Raw genomic sequence first — 24,846 nt, forward strand, 5'->3', positions numbered from 1 at the left:
AAAAAATCCCTAAGCTCCGGTGTCACAATTTCATAAAAAGTCTGACTTTCGGCAATTTATTGAAAAATGGTGCCAAACGGTTCCAAATGATCCCCTGAAAGGTTTGGCGGTTGAAACAGAAGTCTTTTTATCACAGGAGAAGAAATCAGCCCTCAACAACTTAACCGGCAGAAAATGATTTTTTTGAAAAAATCCTAAGCCCCAGGGTCACAAATTCATAAAAAATCTGACTTTTTGAAATTCACTCAAAAATGGTGCCAGACGGTTGCAAATGATCCTCTGAAAGGTTTGGGAATGGAAATAGAAGAAATCAGCCCTCGACAACTTAACCGGCAGAAAAGGATTTTTTTGAAAAAATCCTAAGCCCCGGGGTCACAATTTCATAAAAAATCTGACTTTCGGCAATTCATTCAAAAATGGTGCCAAACGGTTCCAAATTCTCCCCTGAAAGGTTTGGCGGTTGAAACAAAAGTCTTTTTATCACAGGAAAAGAAATCAGCCCTCAACAACTTAAGCGGCAGAAAAAGATTTTTTTGAAAAAATCCTAAGTCTCGGGGTCACAATTTCATAAAAAATCTGACTTTTGGCAATTCACTCAAAATTTGTGCCAAAAGGTTCCAAATTCTCCACTGAAAGATTTGGCGGTTGAAACAGAAGGCTTTTTATCACAGGAAAAGAAATCAGCCCTCGACAACTTAACCGGCAGAAAAAGATTTTTTTGAAAAAATCCCTAAGCCCCGGGGTCACAATTTCATAAAAAGTATGACTTTCGGCAATTCACTCAAAAATGGTGCCAGACGGTTGCAAATGATCCTCTGAAGTGTTTGGGAATGGAAATAGAAGAAATCAGCCCTCGACAACTTAACCGGCAGAAAAAGATTTTTTTGAAAAAATCCTAAACCCGGAGGTCACAATTTCATAAAAAATCTGACTTTTGGTAATTTACTCAAAATTTGTGCCAAAAGGTTCCAAATTCTCCACTGAAAGATTTGGCGGCCGAAACAGATGGCTTTTTATCACAGGACACGAAATCAGCCCTCGACAACTTAACCGGCAGAAAAAGATTTTTTTGAAAAAATCCCTAAGCCCCGGGGTCACAATTTCATAAAAAGTATGACTTTCGGCAATTCACTCAAAAATGGTGCCAAACGGTTCCAAACTCTCCCCTGAAAGGTTTGGCGGTTCAAACAGAAGGCTTTTTATCACAGGAAAAGAATTCAGCTCTCAACAACTTAACCGGCAGAAAAAGATTTCTTTGAAAAAATCCTAAGCCCTGAGGTCACAATTCCATAAAAAACCTGACTTTCGGCAATTAACTCAAAAATGGTGCCAGACGGTTGCAAATGATCTTCTGAAGGGTTTGGGAATGGAAATAGAAGAAATCAGCCCTGGACAACTTAACCGGCAGAAAAAGATTTTTTTGAAAAAATCCTAAGCCCCGGGGTCACAATTTTATAAAAAATCTGACTTTCGGCAATTCATTCAAAAATGGTGCCAAACGGTTCCAAATGCTCCCCTGAAAGGTTTGGCGGTTGAAACAGAAGGCTTTTTATCACAGGAAAAGAAATCAGCCCTCAACAACATAACCGGCAGAAAAAGATTTTTTTGAAAAAATCCCTAAGCCCCGGGGTCACAATTTCATAAAAAATCTGACTTTCGGCAATTCACTCAAAAATCGTGCCAAACGGTTCCAAATGCTGCCCTGAAAGGTTTGGCGGTTGAAAGAGAAGGCTTTTTATCACAGGAAAAGAAATCAGCCCTCACCAATTTAACAGGCAGAAAAATATTTTTTAAAAAAATATCCTAAGCCCCGGGGTCTCAATTTCATAAAAAATCTGACTTTTGGCAATTCACTCAAAAATTATGCCAAAAGGTTCCAAATTCTCCCCTGAAAGGTTTGGCGATTGAAACAGAAGGCTTTTTATCACAGGAAAAGAATTCAGCCCTCAACAACTTAACCGGCAGAAAAAGAATTTTTTGAAAAAATCCTAAGTCCCGGGGTCACAATTTCACAAAAAATCTGACTTTCGGAAATTCACTCAAAAATGGTGCCAGACGGTTGCAAATGATCCTCTGAAAGTTTTGGGAATGGAAATAGAAGAAATCAGCCCTCGACAACTTAACCGGCAGAAAAAGATTTTTTTGAAAAAATCCTAAGCCCCGGGGTCACAATTTCATAAAAAATCTGACTTTCGGCAATTCGCTCAAAAATCATGCCAAACGGTTCCAAATGATACCCTGAAAGGTTTGGCGGTTGAAAGAGAAGGCTTTTTATCACAGGAAAAGAAATCAGCCCTCACCAATTTAACAGGCAGAAAAATATTTTTTTTAAAAATATCCTAAGCCCCGGGGTCTCAATTTCATAAAAAATCTGACTTTTGGCAATTCACTCAAAAATGGTGCCAGACGGTTGCAAATGATCCTCTGAAAGGTTTGGGAATGGAAATAGAAGAAATCAGCCCTCGACAACTTAACCGGCAGAAAAAGATTTTTTTGAAAAAATCCTAAGCCCCGGGGTCAGAAATTCATAAAAAATCTGACTTTTGGCAATTCACTCAAAAATTGTGCCTAAAGGTTCCAAATTCTCCCCTGAAAGGTTTGGCAGTTGAAACAGATGGCTTTTTATCACAGGAAAAGAAATCAGCCCTCAACAACTTAACCGGCAGAAAATGTTTTTTTTCAAAAAATCCTAAGCCCCGGGGTCACAAATTCATAAAAAAATCTGACTTTCGGCAATTCACTCAAAAATGGTGCCAGACGGTTGCAAATGATCCTCTGAAAGGTTTGGGAATGGAAATGGAAGAAATCAGCCCTCGATAACTTAACCGGCAGAAAAAGATTTTTTTGAAAAAATCCTAAGCCCCGGGGTCACAATGTCATAAAAAATCTGACTTTTGGCAATTCACTCAAAAATTGTGCCAAAAGGTTCCAAATTCTCCCCTGAAAGGTTTGGCAGTTGAAACAGAAGGCTTTTTATCACAGGAAAAGAAATCAGCCCTCAACAACATAACCGGCAGAAAATGTTTTTTTTCAAAAAATCCTAAGCCCCGGGGTCACAATTTCATAAAAAATCTGACTTTTGGCAATTCACTCAAAAATTGTGCCAAAAGGTTCCAAATGCTCCCCTGAAAGGTTTGGCGGTTGAAACAGAAGGCTTTTTATCACAGGAAAAGAAATCAGCCCTCAACAACATAACCGGCAGAAAAAGATTTTTTTGAAAAAATCCTAAGCCCCGGGGTCACAATTTCATAAAAAGTCTGACTTTCGGCAATTCACTCAAAAATGGTGCCAGACGGTTGCAAATGATCCTCTGAAAGGTTTGGGAATGGAAAGAGAAGAAATCAGCCCTCGACAACTTAACCGGCAGAAAAAGATTTTTTTGAAAAAATCCTAAGCCCCGGGGTCAGAAATTCATAAAAAATCTGACTTTTGGCAATTCACTCAAAAATTGTGCCTAAAGGTTCCAAATTCTCCCCTGAAAGGTTTGGCAGTTGAAACAGATGGCTTTTTATCACAGGAAAAGAAATCAGCCCTCAACAACTTAACCGGCAGAAAAATATTTTTTTGAAAATATCCTAAGCCCCGGGGTCACAAATTCATAAAAAAATCTGACTTTCGGCAATTCACTCAAAAATGGTGCCAGACGGTTGCAAATGATCCTCTGAAAGGTTTGGGAATGGAAATGGAAGAAATCAGCCCTCGATAACTTAACCGGCAGAAAAAGATTTTTTTGAAAAAATCCTAAGCCCCGGGGTCACAATGTCATAAAAAATCTGACTTTTGGCAATTCACTCAAAAATGGTGCCAAAAGGTTCCAAACTCTCCCCTGAAAGGTTTGGCGGTTGAAACAGAAGGCTTTTTATCACAGGAAAAGAATTCAGCCCTCAACAACTTAACCGGCAGAAAATGATTTTTTGAAAAAATCCTAAGCCCCGGGGTCACAATTTCAGAAAAAATCTGACTTTTGGCAATTCACTCAAAAATGGTGCCAGACGGTTGCAAATGATCCTCTGAAAGGTTTGGGAATGGAAATAGAAGAAATCAGCCCTTGACAACTTTACCGGCAGAAAAAGATTTTTTTAAAAAAATCCTAAGCCCCGGGGTCACAATTTCATAAGAAATCTGACTTTTGGCAATTCATTCAAAAATGGTGCCAAACGGTTCCAAATGCTCCCCTGAAAGGTTTGGCGGTTGAAACAAAAGTCTTTTTATCACAGGAGAAGAAATCAGCCCTCAACAACTTAACCGGCAGAAAATGATTTTTTTGAAAATATCCTAAGCCCCGGGGTCACAAATTCATAAAAAATCTGACTTTCGGCAATTCACTAAAAATGGTGCCAGACGGTTGCAAATGATCCTCTGAAAGGTTTGGAAATGGAAATGGAAGAAATCAGCCCTCGACAACTTAACCAGCAGAAAAAGATTTTTTTGAAAAAATCCTAAGCCCCGGGGTCGCAATTTCATAAAAAATCTGACTTTCGGCAATTAATTCAAAAATGGTGCCAAACGGTTCCAAATTCTCCCCTGAAAGGTTTGGCGGTTGAAACAGAAGTCTTTTTATCACAGGTGAAGAAATCAGCCCTCAACAACTTAACAGGCAGAAAAAGATTTTTTTGAAAAAATCCTAAGCCCCGGGGTCACAATTTCATAAAAAATCTGACTTTTGGCAATTCACTCAAAAATTGTGCAAAAGGTTCCAAATTCTCCCCTGAAAGGTTTGGCGGTTGAAACAGAATGCTTTTTATCACAGGAAAAGAAATCAGCCCCCAAAAACTTAACCGGCAGAAAAAGATTTTTTTGAAAAAATCCTAAACCCCGGGGTCACAATTTCATAAAAAATCTGACTTTCGGCAATTCATTCAAAAATGGTGCCAAACGGTTCCAAATTCTCCCCTGAAAGGTTTGGCGGTTGAAACAAAAGGCTTTTTATCACAGGAAAAGAATTCAGCCCTCAACAACTTAACCGGCAGAAAAATATTTTTTTGAAAATATCCTAAGCCCCAGGGTCACAATTTCATATAAAATCTGACTTTCGGAAATTCACTCAAAAATGGTGCCAGACGGTTGCAAATGATCCTCTGAAAGGTTTGGGAATGGAAATAGAAGAAATCAGCCCTCGACAACTTAACCGGCAGAAAAAGATTTTTTTGAAAAAATCCCTAAGCCCCGGGGTCACAATTTCATAAAAAATCTGACTTTCGGCAATTCACTCAAAAATGGTGCCAAACGGTTCCAAATGATCCCCTGAAAGGTTTGGTGGTCGAAACAGATGGTTTTTTATCACAGGACACGCAATCAGCCCTCGACAACTTAAGCGGCAGAAAAAGATTTTTTTGAAAAAATCCCTAAGCCCCGGGATCACAATTTCATAAAAAGTCTGACTTTCGGCAATTCACTCAAAAATGGTGCCAGACGGTTGCAAATGATCCTCTGAAAGGTTTGGGAATGGAAATAGAAGAAATCAGCCCTCAACAACTTAACCGGCAGAAAAAGATTTTTTTGAAAAAATCCCTAATCCCCGGGGTCACAATTTCATAAAAAATCTGACTTTCGGCAATTCACTCAAAAATGGTGCCAGTCGGTTGCAAATGATCCTCTGAAAGGTTTGGGAATGGAAATGGAAGAAATCAGCCCTCGACAACTTAACCGGCAGAAAAAGATTTTTTGCAAAAATCCTAAGATCCGGGGTCACAATTTCATAAAAAAACTGACTTTCGGCAATTCACTCAAAAATGGTGCCAGTCGGTTGCAAATGATCCTCTGAAAGGTTTGGGAATGGAAATAGAAGAAATCAGCCCTCGATAACTTAACCGGCAGAAAAAGATTTTTTGAAAAAATCCTAAGCCCCGGGGTCACAATTTCATAAAAAATCTGACTTTTGGCAATTCACTCAAAAATTGTGCCAAAAGGTTCCAAATGATCCCCTGAAAGGTTTGGCGGTTAAAACAGAAGGCTTTTTATCACAGGAAAAGAAATCAGCCCTCAACAACTTAACTGGCAGAAAAAGATTTTTTTGAAAAAATCCTAAGCCCCAGGGTCACAATTTCATAAAAAATCTGACTTTCGGCAATTCTCTCAAAAATGGTGCCAGACGGATGCAAATGATCCTCTGAAAGGTTTGGGAATGGAAATAGAAGAAATCAGCCCTCGATAACTTAACCGGCAGAAAAAGATTTTTTGAAAAAATCCTAAGCCCCGGGGTCACAATTTCATAAAAAATCTGACTTTTGGCAATTCACTCAAAAATTGTGCCAAAAGGTTCCAAATGATCCCCTGAAAGGTTTGGCGGTTAAAACAGAAGGCTTTTTATCACAGGAAAAGAAATCAGCCCTCAACAACTTAACTGGCAGAAAAAGATTTTTTTGAAAAAATCCTAAGCCCCGGGGTCACAATTTCATAAAAAATCTGACTTTTGGCAATTCACTCAAAAATTGTGCCAAAAGGTTTCAAATTCTCCCCTGAAAGGTTTGGCGGTTGAAACAGAAGGCTTTTTATCACAGGAAAATAAATCAGCCCTCAACAACTTAACCGGCAGAAAAAGATTTTTTTGAAAAAATCCTAAGCCCCAGGGTCACAATTTCATAAAAAATCTGACTTTCGGCTATTCTCTCAAAAATGGTGCCAGACGGATGCAAATGATCCTCTGAAAGCTTTGGGAATGGAAATAGAAGAAATCAGCCCTCAACAACTTAACCGGCAGAAAATGATTTTTTTGAAAAAATCCTAAGCCCCAGGGTCACAAATTCAAAAAAAATCTGACTTTCGGAAATTCACTCAAAAATGGTGCCAGACGGTTGCAAATGATCCTCTTAAAGTTTTGGAAATGGAAATAGAAGAAATCAGCCCTCGACAACTTAACCGGCAGAAAAAGATTTTTTTGAAAAAATCCCTAAGCCCCGGGGTCACAATTTCATAAAAAATCTGACTTTCGGCAATTCACTCAAAAATGGTGCCAAACGGTTCCAAATGCTGCCCTGAAAGGTTTGGCGGTTGAAACAGAAGGCTTTCTATCACAGGAAAAGAAATCAGCCCTCACCAACTTAACAGGCAGAAAAAGATTTTTTTGAAAAAATCCTAATGCCCCGGGGTCACAATTTCATAAAAAATCTGACTTTCGGCAATTCACTCAAAAATTGTGCCAAAAGGTTTCAAATTCTCCACTGAAAGGTTTGGCGGTTGAAACAGAAGGCTTTTTATCACAGGAAAAGAATTCAGCCCTCAACAACTTAACCGGCAGAAAAAGATTTTTTTGAAAAAATCCTAATGCCCCGGGGTCACAATTTCATAAAAAAATCGGACTTTCGGCAATTCATTCAAAAATGGTGCCAAACGGTTCCAAATTATCCCCTGAAAGGTTTGGGAATGGAAATGGAAGAAATCAGCCCTCGACAACTTAACCGGCAGAAAAAGATTTTTTTGAAAAAATCCTAAGCCCCGGGGTCACAATTTCATAAAAAATCTGACTTTTGGCAATTCACTCAAAAATTGTGCCAAAAGGTTCCAAATTCTCCCCTGAAAGGTTTGGCGGTTGAAACAGAAGGCTTTTTATCACAGGAAAAGAATTCAGCCCTCAACAACTTAACCGGCAGAAAAAGATTTTTTTGAAAAAATCCTAAACCCCGGGGTCACAATTTCATAAAAAATCTGACTTTTGGCAATTCACTCAAAAATGGTGCCAAAAGGTTCCAAACTCTCCCCTGAAAGGTTTGGCGGTTGAAACAGAAGGCTTTTTATCACAGGGAAAGAATTCAGCCCTCAACAACTTAAACGGCAGAAAATGATTTCTTTGAAACAATCCTAAGCCCCGGGGTCACAATTTCAGAAAAAATCTGACTTTTGGCAATTCACTCAAAAATGGTGCCAGACGGTTGCAAATGATCCTCTGAAAGGTTTGGGAATGGAAATAGATGAAATCAGCCCTCGACAACTTAACCGGCAGAAAAAGATTTTTTTGAAAAAATCCTAAGCCCCGGGGTCACAATTTCATAAAAAATCTGACTTTCGGCAATTCATTCAAAAATGGTGCCAAACGGTTGCAAATTCTCCCCTGAAAGGTTTGGCGGTTGAAACAGAAGTCTTTTTATCACAGGAGAAGAAATCAGCCCTCAACAACTTAACCGGCAGAAAATGATTTTTTTGAAAAAATCCTAAGCCCCGGGGTCAGAAATTCATCAAAAATCTGACTTTTGGCAATTCACTCAAAAATTGTGCCAAAAGGTTCCAAATTCTCCCCTGAAAGGTTTGGCGGTTGAAACAGAAGGCTTTTTATCACAGGAAAAGAATTCAGCCCTCAACAACTTAACCGGCAGAAAAATATTTTTTTGAAAATATCCTAAGCCCCAGGGTCACAATTTCATATAAAATCTGACTTTTGGAAATTCACTCAAAAATGGTGCCAGACGGTTGCAAATGATCCTCTGAAAGGTTTGGGAATGGAAATAGAAGAAATCAGCCCTCGACAACTTAACCGGCAGAAAAAGATTTTTTTGAAAAAATCCTAAGTCCCAGGGTCACAATTTCATAAAAAATCTGACCTTTGGCAATTCATTCAAAAATGGTGCCAAACGGTTCCAAATTCTCCCCTGAAATGTTTGGCGGTTGAAACAGAAGTCTTTTTATCACAGGAAAAGAATTCAGCTCTCAACAACTTAACCGGCAGAAAAAGATTTTTTTGAAAAAATCCTAAGCCCCGGTGTCACAATTTCATAAAAAATCTGACTTTCGGCAATTCACTCAAAAATGGTGCGAGACGGTTGCAAATGATCCTCTGAAAGGTTTGGGAATGGAAATAGAAGAAATCAGCCCTCGACAACTTAACCGGCAGAAAACGATTTTTTTGAAAAAATCCCTAAGCCCCGGGGTCACAATTTCATAAAAAATCTGAACTTTCGGCAATTCACTCAAAAATGGTGCCAAACGGTTCCAAATGCTGCCCTGAAAGCTTTGGCGGTTGAAACAGAAGGCTTTTTATCACAGGAAAAGAATTCAGCCCTCAACAACTTAACCGGCAGAAAAATATTTTTTTGAAAATATCCTAAGCCCCGGGGTCACAAATTCATAAAAAATCTGACTTTCGGAAATTCACTCAAAAATGGTGCCAGACGGTTGCAAATGATCCTCTGAAAGGTTTGGGAATGGAAATAGAAGAAATCAGCCCTCGACAACTTAACCGGCAGCAAAAGATTTTTTTGAAAAAATCCCTAAGCCTCAGGGTCAGAAATTCATAAAAAATCTGACTTTCGGCAATTCACTCAAAAATGGTGCCAAACGGTTCCAAATGCTGCCCTGAAAGGTTTGGCGGTCGAAACAGAAGGCTTTTTATCACAGGAGAAGAAATCAGCCCTCGACAACTTAACCGGCAGAAAAAGATTTTTTTGAAAAAATCCTAAACCCCGGGGTCACAATTTCATAAAAAATCTGACTTTTGGCAATTCACTCAAAAATGGTGCCAAAAGGTTCCAAACTCTCCCCTGAAAGGTTTGGCGGTTGAAACAGAAGGCTTTTTATCACAGGGAAAGAATTCAGCCCTCAACAACTTAAACGGCAGAAAATGATTTCTTTGAAACAATCCTAAGCCCCGGGGTCACAATTTCAGAAAAAATCTGACTTTTGGCAATTCACTCAAAAATGTTGCCAGACGGTTGCAAATGATCCTCTGAAAGGTTTGGGAATGGAAATAGAAGAAATCAGCCCTCGACAACTTAACCGGCAGAAAAAGATTTTTTTGAAAAAATCCTAAGCCCCGGGGTCACAATTTCATAAAAAATCTGACTTTCGGCAATTCATTCAAAAATGGTGCCAAACGGTTGCAAATTCTCCCCTGAAAGGTTTGGCGGTTGAAACAGAAGTCTTTTTATCACAGGAGAAGAAATCAGCCCTCAACAACTTAACCGGCAGAAAATGATTTTTTTGAAAAAATCCTAAGCCCCGGGGTCAGAAATTCATAAAAAATCTGACTTTTGGCAATTCACTCAAAAATTGTGCCAAAAGGTTCCAAATTCTCCCCTGAAATGTTTGGCGGTTGAAACAGAAGGCTTTTTATCACAGGAAAAGAATTCAGCCCTCAACATTTAACCGGCAGAAAAATATTTTTTTGAAAATATCCTAAGCCCCAGGGTCACAATTTCATATAAAATCTGACTTTTGGAAATTCACTCAAAAATGGTGCCAGACGGTTGCAAATGATCCTCTGAAAGGTTTGGGAATGGAAATAGAAGAAATCAGTCCTCGACAACTTAACCGGCAGAAAAAGATTTTTTTGAAAAAATCCTAAGTCCCAGGGTCACAATTTCATAAAAAATCTGACCTTTGGCAATTCATTCAAAAATGGTGCCAAACGGTTCCAAATTCTCCCCTGAAATGTTTGGCGGTTGAAACAGAAGTCTTTTTATCACAGGAAAAGAATTCAGCTCTCAACAACTTAACCGGCAGAAAAAGATTTTTTTGAAAAAATCCTAAGCCCCGGTGTCACAATTTCATAAAAAATCTGACTTTCGGCAATTCAATCAAAAATGGTGCGAGACGGTTGCAAATGATCCTCTGAAAGGTTTGGGAATGGAAATAGAAGAAATCAGCCCTCGACAACTTAACCGGCAGAAAACGATTTTTTTGAAAAAATCCCTAAGCCCCGGGGTCACAATTTCATAAAAAATCTGAACTTTCGGCAATTCACTCAAAAATGGTGCCAAACGGTTCCAAATGCTGCCCTGAAAGCTTTGGCGGTTGAAACAGAAGGCTTTTTATCACAGGAAAAGAATTCAGCCCTCAACAACTTAACCGGCAGAAAAATATTTTTTTGAAAATATCCTAAGCCCCGGGGTCACAGTTTCATATAAAATCTGACTTTCGGAAATTCACTCAAAAATGGTGCCAGACGGTTGCAAATGATCCTCTGAAAGGTTTGGGAATGGAAATAGAAGAAATCAGCCCTCGACAACTTAACCGGCAGCAAAAGATTTTTTTGAAAAAATCCCTAAGCCTCAGGGTCAGAAATTCATAAAAAATCTGACTTTCGGCAATTCACTCAAAAATGGTGCCAAACGGTTCCAAATGCTGCCCTGAAAGGTTTGGCGGTCGAAACAGAAGGCTTTTTATCACAGGAGAAGAAATCAGCCCTCGACAACTTAACCGGCAGAAAAAGATTTTTTTGAAAAAATCCTAAGCCCCGGTGTCACAATTTCATAAAAAATCTGACCTTTGGCAATTCACTCAAAAATGGTGCCAAAAGGTTCCAAATTCTCCCCTGAAAGGTTTGGCGGTTGAAACAGAAGTCTTTTTATCACAGGAGAAGAAATCAGCCCTCGACAACTTAACCGGCAGAAAAAGATTTTTTTGAAAAAATCCTAAGCCCCGGGGTCACAAATTCATAAAAAATCTGACTTTCGGCAATTCACTCAAAAATGGTGCCAGACGGTGGCAAATGATCCTCTGAAAGGTTTGGAAATGGAAATAGAAGAAATCAGCCCTCGACAACTTAACCGGCAGAAAAAGATTTTTTTGAAAATATCCTAAGCCCCAGGGTCACAATTTCATATAAAATCTGACTTTTGGAAATTCACTCAAAAATGGTGCCAGACGGTTGCAAATGATCCTCTGAAAGGTTTGGGAATGGAAATAGAAGAAATCAGCCCTCGACAACTTAACCGGCAGAAAAAGATTTTTTTGAAAAAATCCTAAGTCCCAGGGTCACAATTTCATAAAAAATCTGACCTTTGGCAATTCATTCAAAAATGGTGCCAAACGGTTCCAAATTATCCCCTGAAAGGTTTGGCGGTTGAAACAGAAGTCTTTTTATCACAGGAGAAGAAATCAGCCCTCAACAACTTAACCAGCAGAAAAAGATTTTTTTGAAAAAATCCTAAACCCCGGGGTCACAATTTCATAAAAAATCTGACTTTCGGCAATTCATTCAAAAATGGTGCCATACGGTTCCAAATTCTCTCCTGAAATGTTTGGCGGTTGAAACAGAAGTCTTTTTATCACAGGAAAAGAATTCAGCCCTCAACAACTTAACCGGCAGAAAAAGATTTTTTTGAAAAAATCCTAAGCCCCGGGGTCACAATTTCATAAAAAATCTGACTTTCGGCAATTCACTCAAAAATGGTGCCAAACGGTTCCAAATGCTGCCCTGAAAGCTTTGGCGGTTGAAACAGAAGGCTTTTTATCACAGGAAAAGAAATCAGCCCTCAACAACTTAACCGGCAGAAAAAGATTTTTTTGAAAAAATCCTAAGCCCCGGGGTCACAATTTCATAAAAAATCTGACTTTCGGCAATTCATTCAAAAATGGTGCCAAACGGTTCCAAATGATCCCCTGAGAGGTTTGGCGGTTGAAACAGAAGGCTTTTTATCACAGGAAAAGAATTCAGCCCTCAACAACTTAACCGGCAGAAAAATATTTTTTTGAAAATATCCTAAGCCCCGGGGTCACAATTTCATATAAAATCTGACTTTCGGAAATTCACTCAAAAATGGTGCCAGACGGTTGCAAATGATCCTCTGAAAGGTTTGGGAATGGAAATAGAAGAAATCAGCCCTCGACAACTTAACCGGCAGAGAAAGATTTTTTTGAAAAAATCCCTAAGCCCCGGGGTCACAATTTCATAAAAAATCTGACTTTCGGCAATTCACTCAAAAATGGTGCCAAACGGTTCCAAATGCTGCCCTGAAAGCTTTGGCGGTTGAAACAGAAGGCTTTTTATCACAGGAAAAGAAATCAGCCCTCAACAACTTAACCGGCAGAAAAAGATTTTTTTGAAAAAATCCTAAGCCCCGGGGTCACAATTTCATAAAAAATCTGACTTTCGGCAATTCATTCAAAAATGGTGCCAAACGGTTCCAAATGATCCCCTGAGAGGTTTGGCGGTTGAAACAGAAGGCTTTTTATCACAGGAAAAGAATTCAGCCCTCAACAACTTAACCGGCAGAAAAATATTTTTTTGAAAATATCCTAAGCCCCGGGGTCACAATTTCATATAAAATCTGACTTTCGGAAATTCAATCAAAAATGGTGCCAGACGGTGGCAAATGATCCTCTGAAAGGTTTGGAAATGGAAATAGAAGAAATCAGCCCTCGACAACTTAACCGGCAGAAAAAGATTTTTTTGAAAAAATCCTAAGTCCCAGGGTCACAATTTCATAAAAAATCTGACTTTCGGCAATTCATTCAAAAATGGTGCCAAACTGTACCAAATGCTCCCCTGAAAGGTTTGGCGGCTGAAACAGAAGTCTTTTTATCACAGGAGAAGAAATCATCCCTCAACAACTTAACCGGCAGAAAAAGATTTTTTTGAAAAAATCCTAAGTCCCAGGGTCACAATTTGATAAAAAATCTGACCTTTGGCAATTCATTCAAAAATGGTGCCAAACGGTTCCAAATTATCCCCTGAAAGGTTTGGCGGCTGAAACAGAAGTCTTTTTATCACAGGAGAAGAAATCATCCCTCAACAACTTAACCGGCAGAAAAAGATTTTTTTGAAAAAATCCTAAGCCCGGGGGTCACAATTTCATAAAAAATCTGACTTTCGGCAATTCATTCAAAAATGGTGCCAAACGGTTCCAAATGCTCCCCTGAAAGGTTTGGCGGTTGAAACAGAAGGCTTTTTATCACAGGAGAAGAAATCAGCCCTCAACAACTTAACCGGCAGAAAAAGATTTTTTTGAAAAAATCCTAAGCCCCGGGGTCAGAAATTCATAAAAAATCTGACTTTTGGCAATTCACTCAAAAATTGTGCCAAAAGGTTCCAAATTCTCCCCTGAAAGGTTTGGCGGTTGAAACAGAAGGCTTTTTATCACAGGAAAAGAATTCAGCCCTCAACAACTTAACCGGCAGAAAAATATTTTTTTGAAAATATCCTAAGCCCCAGGGTCACAATTTCATATAAAATGTGACTTTTGGAAATTCACTCAAAAATGGTGGCAGACGGTTGCAAATGATCCTCTGAAAGGTTTGGGAATGGAAATAGAAGAAATCAGCCCTCGACAACTTAACCGGCAGAAAAAGATTTTTTTGAAAAAATCCTAAGTCCCAGGGTCACAATTTCATAAAAAATCTGACTTTCGGCAATTCATTCAAAAATGGTGCCAAACTGTACCAAATGCTCCCCTGAAAGGTTTGGCGGTTGAAACAGAAGGCTTTTTATCACAGGAGAAGAAATCAGCCCTCAACAACTTAACCGGCAGAAAATGATTTTTTTGAAAAAATCCTAAGCCCCGGGGTCACAAATTCATAAAAAATCTGACTTTCGGCAATTCACTCAAAAATGGTGCCAGACGGTGGCAAATGATCCTCTGAAAGGTTTGGAAATGGAAATAGAAGAAATCAGCCCTCGACAACTTAACCGGCAGAAAAAGATTTTTTTGAAAAAATCCTAAGCCCCGGGGTCACAATTTCATATAAAATCTGACCTTTGGCAATTCATTCAAAAATGGTGCCAAACGGTTCCAAATTATCCCCTGAAAGGTTTGGCGGTTGAAACAGAAGGCTTTTTATCACAGGAAAAGAATTCAGCCCTCAACAACTTAACCGGCAGAAAAATATTTTTTTGAAAATATCCTAAGCCCCGGGGTCACAATTTCATATAAAATCTGACTTTCGGAAATTCACTCAAAAATGGTGCCAGACGGTTGCAAATGATCCTCTGAAAGGTTTGGGAATGGAAATAGAAGAAATCAGCCCTCGACAACTTAACCGGCAGAAAAAGATTTTTTTGAAAAAATCCCTAAGCCCCGGGGTCACAATTTCATAAAAAATCTGACTTTCGGCAATTCACTCAAAAATGGTGCCAAACGGTTCCAAATGCTGCCCTGAAAGCTTTGGCGGTTGAAACAGAAGGCTTTTTATCACAGGAAAAGAAATCAGCCCTCAACAACTTAACCGGCAGAAAAAGATTTTTTTGAAAAAATCCTAAGCCCCGGGGTCACAATTTCATAAAAAATCTGACTTTCGGCAATTCATTCAAAAATGGTGCCAAACGGTTCCAAATGATCCCCTGAGAGGTTTGGCGGTTGAAACAGAAGGCTTTTTATCACAGGAAAAGAATTCAGCCCTCAACAACTTAACCGGCAGAAAAATATTTTTTTGAAAATATCCTAAGCCCCGGGGTCACAATTTCATATAAAATCTGACTTTCGGAAATTCAATCAAAAATGGTGCCAGACGGTGGCAAATGATCCTCTGAAAGGTTTGGAAATGGAAATAGAAGAAATCAGCCCTCGACAACTTAACCGGCAGAAAAAGATTTTTTTGAAAAAATCCTAAGTCCCAGGGTCACAATTTGATAAAAAATCTGACTTTCGGCAATTCATTCAAAAATGGTGCCAAACTGTACCAAATGCTCCCCTGAAAGGTTTGGCGGCTGAAACAGAAGTCTTTTTATCACAGGAGAAGAAATCATCCCTCAACAACTTAACCGGCAGAAAAAGATTTTTTTGAAAAAATCCTAAGCCCGGGGGTCACAATTTCATAAAAAATCTGACTTTCGGCAATTCATTCAAAAATGGTGCCAAACGGTTCCAAATGCTCCCCTGAAAGGTTTGGCGGTTGAAACAGAAGGCTTTTTATCACAGGAGAAGAAATCAGCCCTCAACAACTTAACCGGCAGAAAAAGATTTTTTTGAAAAAATCCTAAGCCCCGGGGTCAGAAATTCATAAAAAATCTGACTTTTGGCAATTCACTCAAAAATTGTGCCAAAAGGTTCCAAATTCTCCCCTGAAAGGTTTGGCGGTTGAAACAGAAGGCTTTTTATCACAGGAAAAGAATTCAGCCCTCAACAACTTAACCGGCAGAAAAATATTTTTTTGAAAATATCCTAAGCCCCAGGGTCACAATTTCATATAAAATGTGACTTTTGGAAATTCACTCAAAAATGGTGGCAGACGGTTGCAAATGATCCTCTGAAAGGTTTGGGAATGGAAATAGAAGAAATCAGCCCTCGACAACTTAACCGGCAGAAAAAGATTTTTTTGAAAAAATCCTAAGTCCCAGGGTCACAATTTCATAAAAAATCTGACTTTCGGCAATTCATTCAAAAATGGTGCCAAACTGTACCAAATGCTCCCCTGAAAGGTTTGGCGGTTGAAACAGAAGGCTTTTTATCACAGGAGAAGAAATCAGCCCTCAACAACTTAACCGGCAGAAAATGATTTTTTTGAAAAAATCCTAAGCCCCGGGGTCACAAATTCATAAAAAATCTGACTTTCGGCAATTCACTCAAAAATGGTGCCAGACGGTGGCAAATGATCCTCTGAAAGGTTTGGAAATGGAAATAGAAGAAATCAGCCCTCGACAACTTAACCGGCAGAAAAAGATTTTTTTGAAAAAATCCTAAGCCCCGGGGTCACAATTTCATATAAAATCTGACCTTTGGCAATTCATTCAAAAATGGTGCCATACGGTTCCAAATTCTCCCCTGAAATGTTTGGCGGTTGAAACAGAAGTCTTTTTATCACAGGAAAAGAAATCAGCCCTCAACAACTTAACCGGGAGAAAAAGATTTTTTTGAAAAAATGCTAAGCCCCGGTGTCACAATTTCATAAAAAATCTGACTTTCGGCAATTCACTCAAAAATGGTGCCAAACGGTTGCAAATTCTCCCCTGAAAGGTTTGGGAATGGAAATAGAAGAAATCAGCCCTCGACAACTTAACCGGCAGAAAAAGATTTTTTTGAAAAAATCCCTAAGCCCCGGGGGTCACAATTTCATAAAAAATCTGACTTTCGGCAATTCATTCAAAAATGGTGCCAAACGGTTCCAAATGCTCCCCTGAAAGCTTTGGCGGTTGAAACAGAAGGCTTTTTATCACAGGAAAAGAAATCAGCCCTCAACAACTTAACCGGAAGAAAATGATTTTTTTGAAAAAATCCTAAGCCCCGGGGTTACAAATTCATAAAAAATCTGACTTTCGGCAATTCACTCAAAAATGGTGCCAGACGGTGGCAAATGATCCTCTGAAAGGTTTGGAAATGGAAATAGAAGAAATCAGCCCTCGACAACTTAACCGGCAGAAAAAGATTTTTTTGAAAAAATCCTAAGTCCCAGGGTCACAATTTCATAAAAAATCTGACTTTCGGCAATTCATTCAAAAATGGTGCCAAACGGTTCCAAATGCTCCCCTGAAAGGTTTGGCGGTTGAAACAGAAGGCTTTTTATCACAGGAGAAGAAATCAGCCCTCAACAACTTAACCGGCAGAAAAAGATTTTTTTGAAAAAATCCTAAGTCCCAGGGTCACAATTTCATAAAAAATCTGACCTTTGGCAATTCATTCAAAAATGGTGCCAAACGGTTCCAAATTATCCCCTGAAAGGTTTGGCGGTTGAAACAGAAGTCTTTTTATCACAGGAGAAGAAATCAGCCCTCAACAACTTAACCGGCAGAAAAAGATTTTTTTGAAAAAATCCTAAGCCCCGGGGTCAGAAATTCATAAAAAATCTGACTTTTGGCAATTCACTCAAAAATTGTGCCAAAAGGTTCCAAATTCTCCCCTGAAAGGTTTGGCGGTTGAAACAGAAGGCTTTTTATCACAGGAAAAGAATTCAGCCCTCAACAACTTAACCGGCAGAAAAATATTTTTTTGAAAATATCCTAAGCTCCAGGGTCACAATTTCATATAAAATCTGACTTTCGGAAATTCACTCAAAAATGTTGCCAGACGGTTGCAAGTGATCCTCTGAAAGGTTTGGAAATGGAAATAGAAGAAATCAGCCCTCGACAACTTAACCGGCAGAAAAAGATTTTTTTGAAAAAATCCTAAGCCCCGGGGTCACAATTTCATATAAAATCTGACTTTCGGCAGTTCATTCAAAAATGGTGCCAAACGGTTCCAAATGCTCCCCTGAAAGGTTTGGCGGTTGAAACAGAAGGCTTTTTATCACAGGAGAAGAAATCAGCCCTCAACAACTTAACCGGCAGAAAAAGATTTTTTTGAAAAAATCCTAAGCCCCGGGGTCAGAAATTCATAAAAAATCTGACTTTTGGCAATTCACTCAAAAATTGTGCCAAAAGGTTCCAAATTCTCCCCTGAAAGGTTTGGCGGTTGAAACAGAAGGCTTTTTATCACAGGAAAAGAATTCAGCCCTCAACAACTTAACCGGCAGAAAAATATTTTTTTGAAAATATCCTAAGCCCCAGGGTCACAATTTCATATAAAATGTGACTTTTGGAAATTCACTCAAAAATGGTGGCAGACGGTTGCAAATGATCCTCTGAAAGGTTTGGGAATGGAAATAGAAGAAATCAGCCCTCGACAACTTAACCGGCAGAAAAAGATTTTTTTGAAAAAATCCTAAGTCCCAGGGTCACAATTTCATAAAAAATCTGACTTTCGGCAATGCATTCAAAAATGGTGCCAAACTGTACCAAATGCTCCCCTGAAAGGTTTGGCGGTTGAAACAGAAGGCTTTTTATCACAGGAGAAGAAATCAGCCCTCAACAACTTAACCGGCAGAAAATGATTTTTTTGAAAAAATCCTAAGCGCCGGGGTCACAAATTCATAAAAAATCTGACTTTCGGCAATTCACTCAAAAATGGTGCCAGACGGTGGCAAATGATCCTCTGAAAGGTTTGGAAATGGAAATAGAAGAAATCAGCCCTCGACAACTTAACCGGCAGAAAAAGATTTTTTTGAAAAAATCCTAAGTCCCAGGGTCACAATTTCATAAAAAATCTGACCTTTGGCAATTCATTCAAAAATGGTGCCAAACGGTTCCAAATTATCCCCTGAAAGGTTTGGCGGCTGAAACAGAAGTCTTTTTATCACAGGAGAAGAAATCATCCCTCAACAACTTAACCGGCAGAAAAAGATTTTTTTGAAAAAATCCTAAGCCCGGGGGTCACAATTTCATAAAAAATCTGACTTTCGGCAATTCATTCAAAAATGGTGCCAAACGGTTCCAAATCCTCCCCTGAAAGGTTTGGCGGTTGAAACAGAAGGCTTTTTATCACAGGAGAAGAAATCAGCCCTCAACAACTTAACCGGCAGAAAAAGATTTTTTTGAAAAAATTCTATGTCCCAGGGTCACAATTTCATAAAAAATCTGACCTTTGGCAATTCATTCAAAAATGGTGCCAAACGGTTCCAAATTATCCCCTGAAAGGTTTGGCGGTTGAAACAGAAGTCTTTTTATCACAGGAGAAGAAATCAGCCCTCAACAACTTAACCGGCAGAAAAAGATTTTTTTGAAAAAATCCTAAGCCCCGGGGTCAGAAATTCATAAAAAATCTGACTTTTGGCAATTCACTCAAAAATTGTGCCAAAAGGTTCCAAATTCTCCCCTGAAAGGTTTGGCGTTTGAAACAGAAGGCTTTTTATCACAGTAAAAGAATTCAGCCCTCAACAACTTAACCGGCAGAAAAATATTTTTTTGAAAATATCCTAAGCCCCAGGGTCACAATTTCATATAAAATCTGACTTTCGGAAATTCACTCAAAAATGGTGCCAGACGGTTGCAAATGATCCTCTGAAAGGTTTGGGAATGGAAATAGAAGAAATCAGCCCTCGACAACTTAACCAGCAGAAAAAGATGTTTTTGAAAAAATCCTAAGCCCCGGGGTCACAATTTCATAAAAAATCTGACTTTCGGCAATTCATTCAAAAATGGTGCCAAACGGTTCCAAATGCTCCCCTGAAAGGTTTGGCGGTTGAAACAGAAGGCTTTTTATCACAGGAAAAGAAATCAGCCCTCAACAACTTAACCGGAAGAAAATGATTTTTTTGAAAAAATCCTAAGCCCCGGGGTCACAAATTCATAAAAAATCTGACTTTCGGCAATTCACTCAAAAATGGTGCCAGACGGTGGCAAATGATCCTCTGAAAGGTTTGGAAATGGAAATAGAAGAAATCAGCCCTCGACAACTTAACCGGCAGAAAAAGATTTTTTTGAAAAAATCCTAAGTCCCAGGGTCACAATTTCATAAAAAATCTGACCTTTGGCAATTCATTCAAAAATGGTGCCAAACGGTTCCAAATTATCCCCTGAAAGGTTTGGCGGCTGAAACAGAAGTCTTTTTATCACAGGAGAAGAAATCATCCCTCAACAACTTAACCGGCAGAAAAAGATTTTTTTGAAAAAATCCTAAGCCCGGGGGTCACAATTTCATAAAAAATCTGACTTTCGGCAATTCACTCAAAAATGGTGCCAGACGGTTGCAAATGATCCTCTGAAAGGTTTGGGAATGGAAATAGAAGAAATCAGCCCTCGACAACTTAAACGGCAGAAAAAGATTTTTTTTGAAAAAATCCTAAGCCCCGGGGTCACAATTTCATAAAAAATCTGACTTTCGGCAATTCATTCAAAAATGGTGCCATACGGTTCCAAATTCTCCCCTGAAATGTTTGGCGGTTGAAACAGAAGTCTTTTTATCACAGGAAAAGAAATCAGCCCTCAACAACTTAACCGGGAGAAAAAGATTTTTTTGAAAAAATGCTAAGCCCCGGTGTCACAATTTCATAAAAAATCTGACTTTCGGCAATTCACTCAAAAATGGTGCCAGACGGTTGCAAATGATCCTCTGAAAGGTTTGGGAATGGAAATAGAAGAAATCAGCCCTCGACAACTTAACCGGCAGAAAAAGATTTTTTTGAAAAAATCCCTAAGCCCCGGGGTCACAATTTCATAAAAAATCTGACTTTCGGCAATTCACTCAAAAATGGTGCCAAACGGTTCCAAATGCTGCCCTGAAAGCTTTGGCGGTTGAAACAGAAGGCTTTTTATCACAGGAAAAGAAATCAGCCCTCAACAACTTAACCGGCAGAAAAAGATTTTTTTGAAAATATCCTAAGCCCCGGGGTCACAATTTCATATAAAATCTGACTTTCGGAAATTCACTCAAAAATGGTGCCAGACGGTTGCAAATGATCCTCTGAAAGGTTTGGGAATGGAAATAGAAGAAATCAGCCCTCGACAACTTAACCGGCAGAAAAAGATTTTTTTGAAAAAATCCTAAGCCCCGGGGTCACAATTTCATAAAAAATCTGACTTTCGGCAATTCATTCAAAAATGGTGCCAAACGGTTCCAAATGCTCCCCTGAAAGGTTTGGCGGTTGAAACAGAAGGCTTTTTATCAGAGGAAAAGAAATCAGCCCTCAACAACTTAACCGGCAGAAAAAGATTCTTTTGAAAAAATCCTAAGCCCCGGGGTTACAAATTCATAAAAAATCTGACTTTCGGCAATTCACTCAAAAATGGTGCCAGACGGTGGCAAATGATCCTCTGAAAGGTTTGGAAATGGAAATAGAAGAAATCAGCCCTCGACAACTTAACCGGCAGAAAAAGATTTTTTTGAAAAAATCCTAAGTCCCAGGGTCACAATTTCATAAAAAATCTGACTTTCGGCAATTCATTCAAAAATGGTGCCAAACGGTTCCAAATGCTCCCCTGAAAGGTTTGGCGGTTGAAACAGAAGGCTTTTTATCACAGGAGAAGAAATCAGCCCTCAACAACTTAACCAGCAGAAAATGATTTTTTTGAAAAAATCCTAAGCCCCGGGGTCACAAATTCATAAAAAATCTGACTTTCGGCAATTCACTCAAAAATGGTGCCAGACGGTTGCAAATGATCCTCTGAAAGGTTTGGGAATGGAAATAGAAGAAATCAGCCCTCGACAACTTAACCGGCAGAAAAAGATTTTTTTTGAAAAAATCCTAAGCCCCGGGGTCACAATTTCATAAAAAATCTGACTTTCGGCAATTCATTCAAAAATGGTGCCATACGGTTCCAAAATCTCCCCTGAAATATTTGGCGGTTGAAACAGAAGTCTTTTTATCACAGGAAAAGAATTCAGCCCTCAACAACTTAACCGGCAGAAAAAGATTTTTTTGAAAAAATCCTAAGCCCCGGTGTCACAATTTCATAAAAAATCTGACTTTCGGCAATTCACTCAAAAATGGTGCCAAACGGTTGCAAATTCTCCCCTGAAAGGTTTGGGAATGGAAATAGAAGAAATCAGCCCTCGACAACTTAACCGGCAGAAAAAGATTTTTTTGAAAAAATCCTAAGCCCCGGGGTCACAAATTCATAAAAAATCTGACTTTCGGCAATTCACTCAAAAATGGTGCCAGACGGTGGCAAATGATCCTCTGAAAGGTTTGGAAATGGAAATAGAAGAAATCAGCCCTCGAAAACTTAACCGGCAGAAAAAGATTTTTTTGAAAAAATCCTAAGCCCCGGGGTCACAATTTCATAAAAAATCTGACTTTTGGCAATTCACTCAAAAATTGTGCCAAAAGGTTCCAAATTCTCCCCTGAAAGGTTTGGCGGTTGAAACAGAAGGCTTTTTATCACAGGAAAAGAAATCAGCCCTCAACAACATAACCGGCAGAAAAAGATTTTTTTGAAAAAATCCTAAACCCCGGGGTCACAATTTCATAAAAAATCTGACTTTTGGCAATTCACTCAAAAATGGTGCCAAACGGTTCCAAATGAACCCCTGAAAGGTTTGGCGGTTGAAACAGAAGGCTTTTTATCACAGGAAAAGAAATCAGCCCTCAACTACTTAACCGGCAGAAAAAGATTTTTTTGAAAAAATCCTAAGCCCCGGGGTCAAAATTTCATAAAAAATCTGACTTTTGGCAATTCACTACAAAATTGTGCCAAAAGGTTCCAAATTCTCCGCTGAAAGGTTTGGCGGTTGAAACAGAAGTCTTTTTATCACAGGAAAAGAAATCAGCCCTCAACTACTTAACCGGCAGAAAAAGATTTTTTTGAAAAAATCCTAAGCCCCGGGGTCACAATTTCATAAAAAATCTGACTTTCGGCAATTCACTCAAAAATGGTGCCAAACGGTTGCAAATGATCCTCTGAAAGGTTTGGGAATGGAAATAGAAGAAATTAGCCCTTGACAACTTAACCGGCAGAAAAAGATCTTTTTGAAAAAATCCCGAAGCCCCGGGGTCACAAATTCATAAAAAATCTGACTTTTGGCAATTCACTCAAAAATTGTGTCAAAAGGTTCCAAATTCTCCCCTGAAAGGTTTGGCGGTTGAAACAGAAGGCTTTTTATCACAGGAAAAGAAATCAGCCCTCAACAACATAACCGGCAGAAAAAGATTTTTTTGAAAAAATCCTAAGCCCCGGGGTCACAATTTCATAAAAAATCTGACTTTTGGCAATTCACTCAAAAATGGTGCCAGACGGTTGCAAATGATCCTCTGAAAGGTTTGGGAATGGAAAGAGAAGAAATCAGCCCTCGACAACTTAACCGGCAGAAAAAGATTTTTTTGAAATAATCCTAAACCCAGGGGTCACAATTTCATAAAAAATCTGACTTTCGGCAATTCACTCAAAAATGGTGCCAAACGGTTCCAAATGATCCCCTGAAAGGTTTGGCGGTTGAAACAGAAGGCTTTTTATCACAGGATAAGAAATCAGACCTCAACTACTTAACCGGCAGAAAAAGATTTTTTTGAAAAAATCCTAAGCCCCGGGGTCACAATTTCATAAAAAATCTGACTTTTGGCAATTCACTCAAAAATTGTGCCAAAAGGTTGCAAATTCTCCCCTGAAAGGTTTGGCGGTTGAAACAGAAGGCTTTTTATCACAGGAAAAGAAATCAGCCCTCAACAACATAACCGGCAGAAAAAGATTTTTTTGAAAAAATCCTAAGCCCCGGGGTCACAATTTCATAAAAAATCTGACTTTTGGCAATTCACTCAAAAATTGTGCCAAAAGGTTCCAAATTCTCCCCTGAAAGGTTTGGCGGTCGAAACAGATGGTTTTTTATCACAGGACACGCAATCAGCCCTCTACAACTTAATCGGCAGAAAAAGATTTTTTTGAAAAAATCCTAAGCCCCGGGGTCACAATTTCATAAAAAATCTGACTTTTGGCAATTCACTCAAAAATTGTGCCAAAAGGTTCCAAATTCTCCCCTGAAAGGTTTGGCGGTTGAAACAGAAGGCTTTTTATCACAGGAAAAGAAATCAGCTCTCAACAACATAACCGGCAGAAAAAGTTTTTTTTCAAAAAATCCTAAGCCCCGGGGTCACAATTTCATAAAAAATCTGACTTTTGGAAATTCACTCAAAAATTGTGCCAAAAGGTTCCAAATTCTCCCCTGAAAGGTTTGGCGGTCGAAACAGATGGTTTTTTATCACAGGACACGCAATCAGCCCTCGACAACTTAACCAGCAGAAAAAGATTTTTTTGAAAAAATCCCTAAGCCCCGGGATCACAATTTCATAAAAAGTCTGACTTTCGGCAATTCACTCAAAAATGGTCCCAGACGGTTGCAAATGATCCTCTGAAAGGTTTGGGAATGGAAAGAGAAGAAATCAGCCCTCGACAACTTAACCGGCAGAAAAAGTTTTTTTTGAAAAAATCCTAAACCCCGGGGTCACAATTTCATAAAAAATCTGATTTTCGGCAATTCACTCAGAAATGGTGCCAAACGGTTCCAAATGATCCCCTGAAAGGTTTGGCGGTTGAAACAGAAGGCTTTTTATCACAGGAAAAGAAATCAGCCCTCAACAACTTAACTGGCAGAAAAAGATTTTTTTGAAAAAATCCTAAGCCCCGGGGTCACAATTTCATAAAAAATCTGACTTTCCGCAATTCACTCAAAAATGGTGCCAGACGGATGCAAATGATCCTCTGAAAGCTTTGGGAATGGAAATAGAAGAAATCAGCCCTCGACAACTTAACAGGTAGAAAAAGATTTTTTTGAAAAAATCCCTAAGCCCCGGGGTCACAATTTCATAAAAAATCTGACTTTCAGCAATTCACTCAAAAATGGTGCCAAACGGTTCCAAATGATCCCCTGAAAGGTTTGGTGGTCGAAACAGATGGTTTTTTATCACAGCACACGCAATCAGCCCTCGACAACTTAAGCGGCAGAAAGAGATTTTTTTGAA

Source organism: Podarcis raffonei, chromosome 6 (genome assembly GCF_027172205.1).
Source record: "Podarcis raffonei isolate rPodRaf1 chromosome 6, rPodRaf1.pri, whole genome shotgun sequence".
NCBI lineage: Eukaryota > Metazoa > Chordata > Lepidosauria > Squamata > Lacertidae > Podarcis > Podarcis raffonei.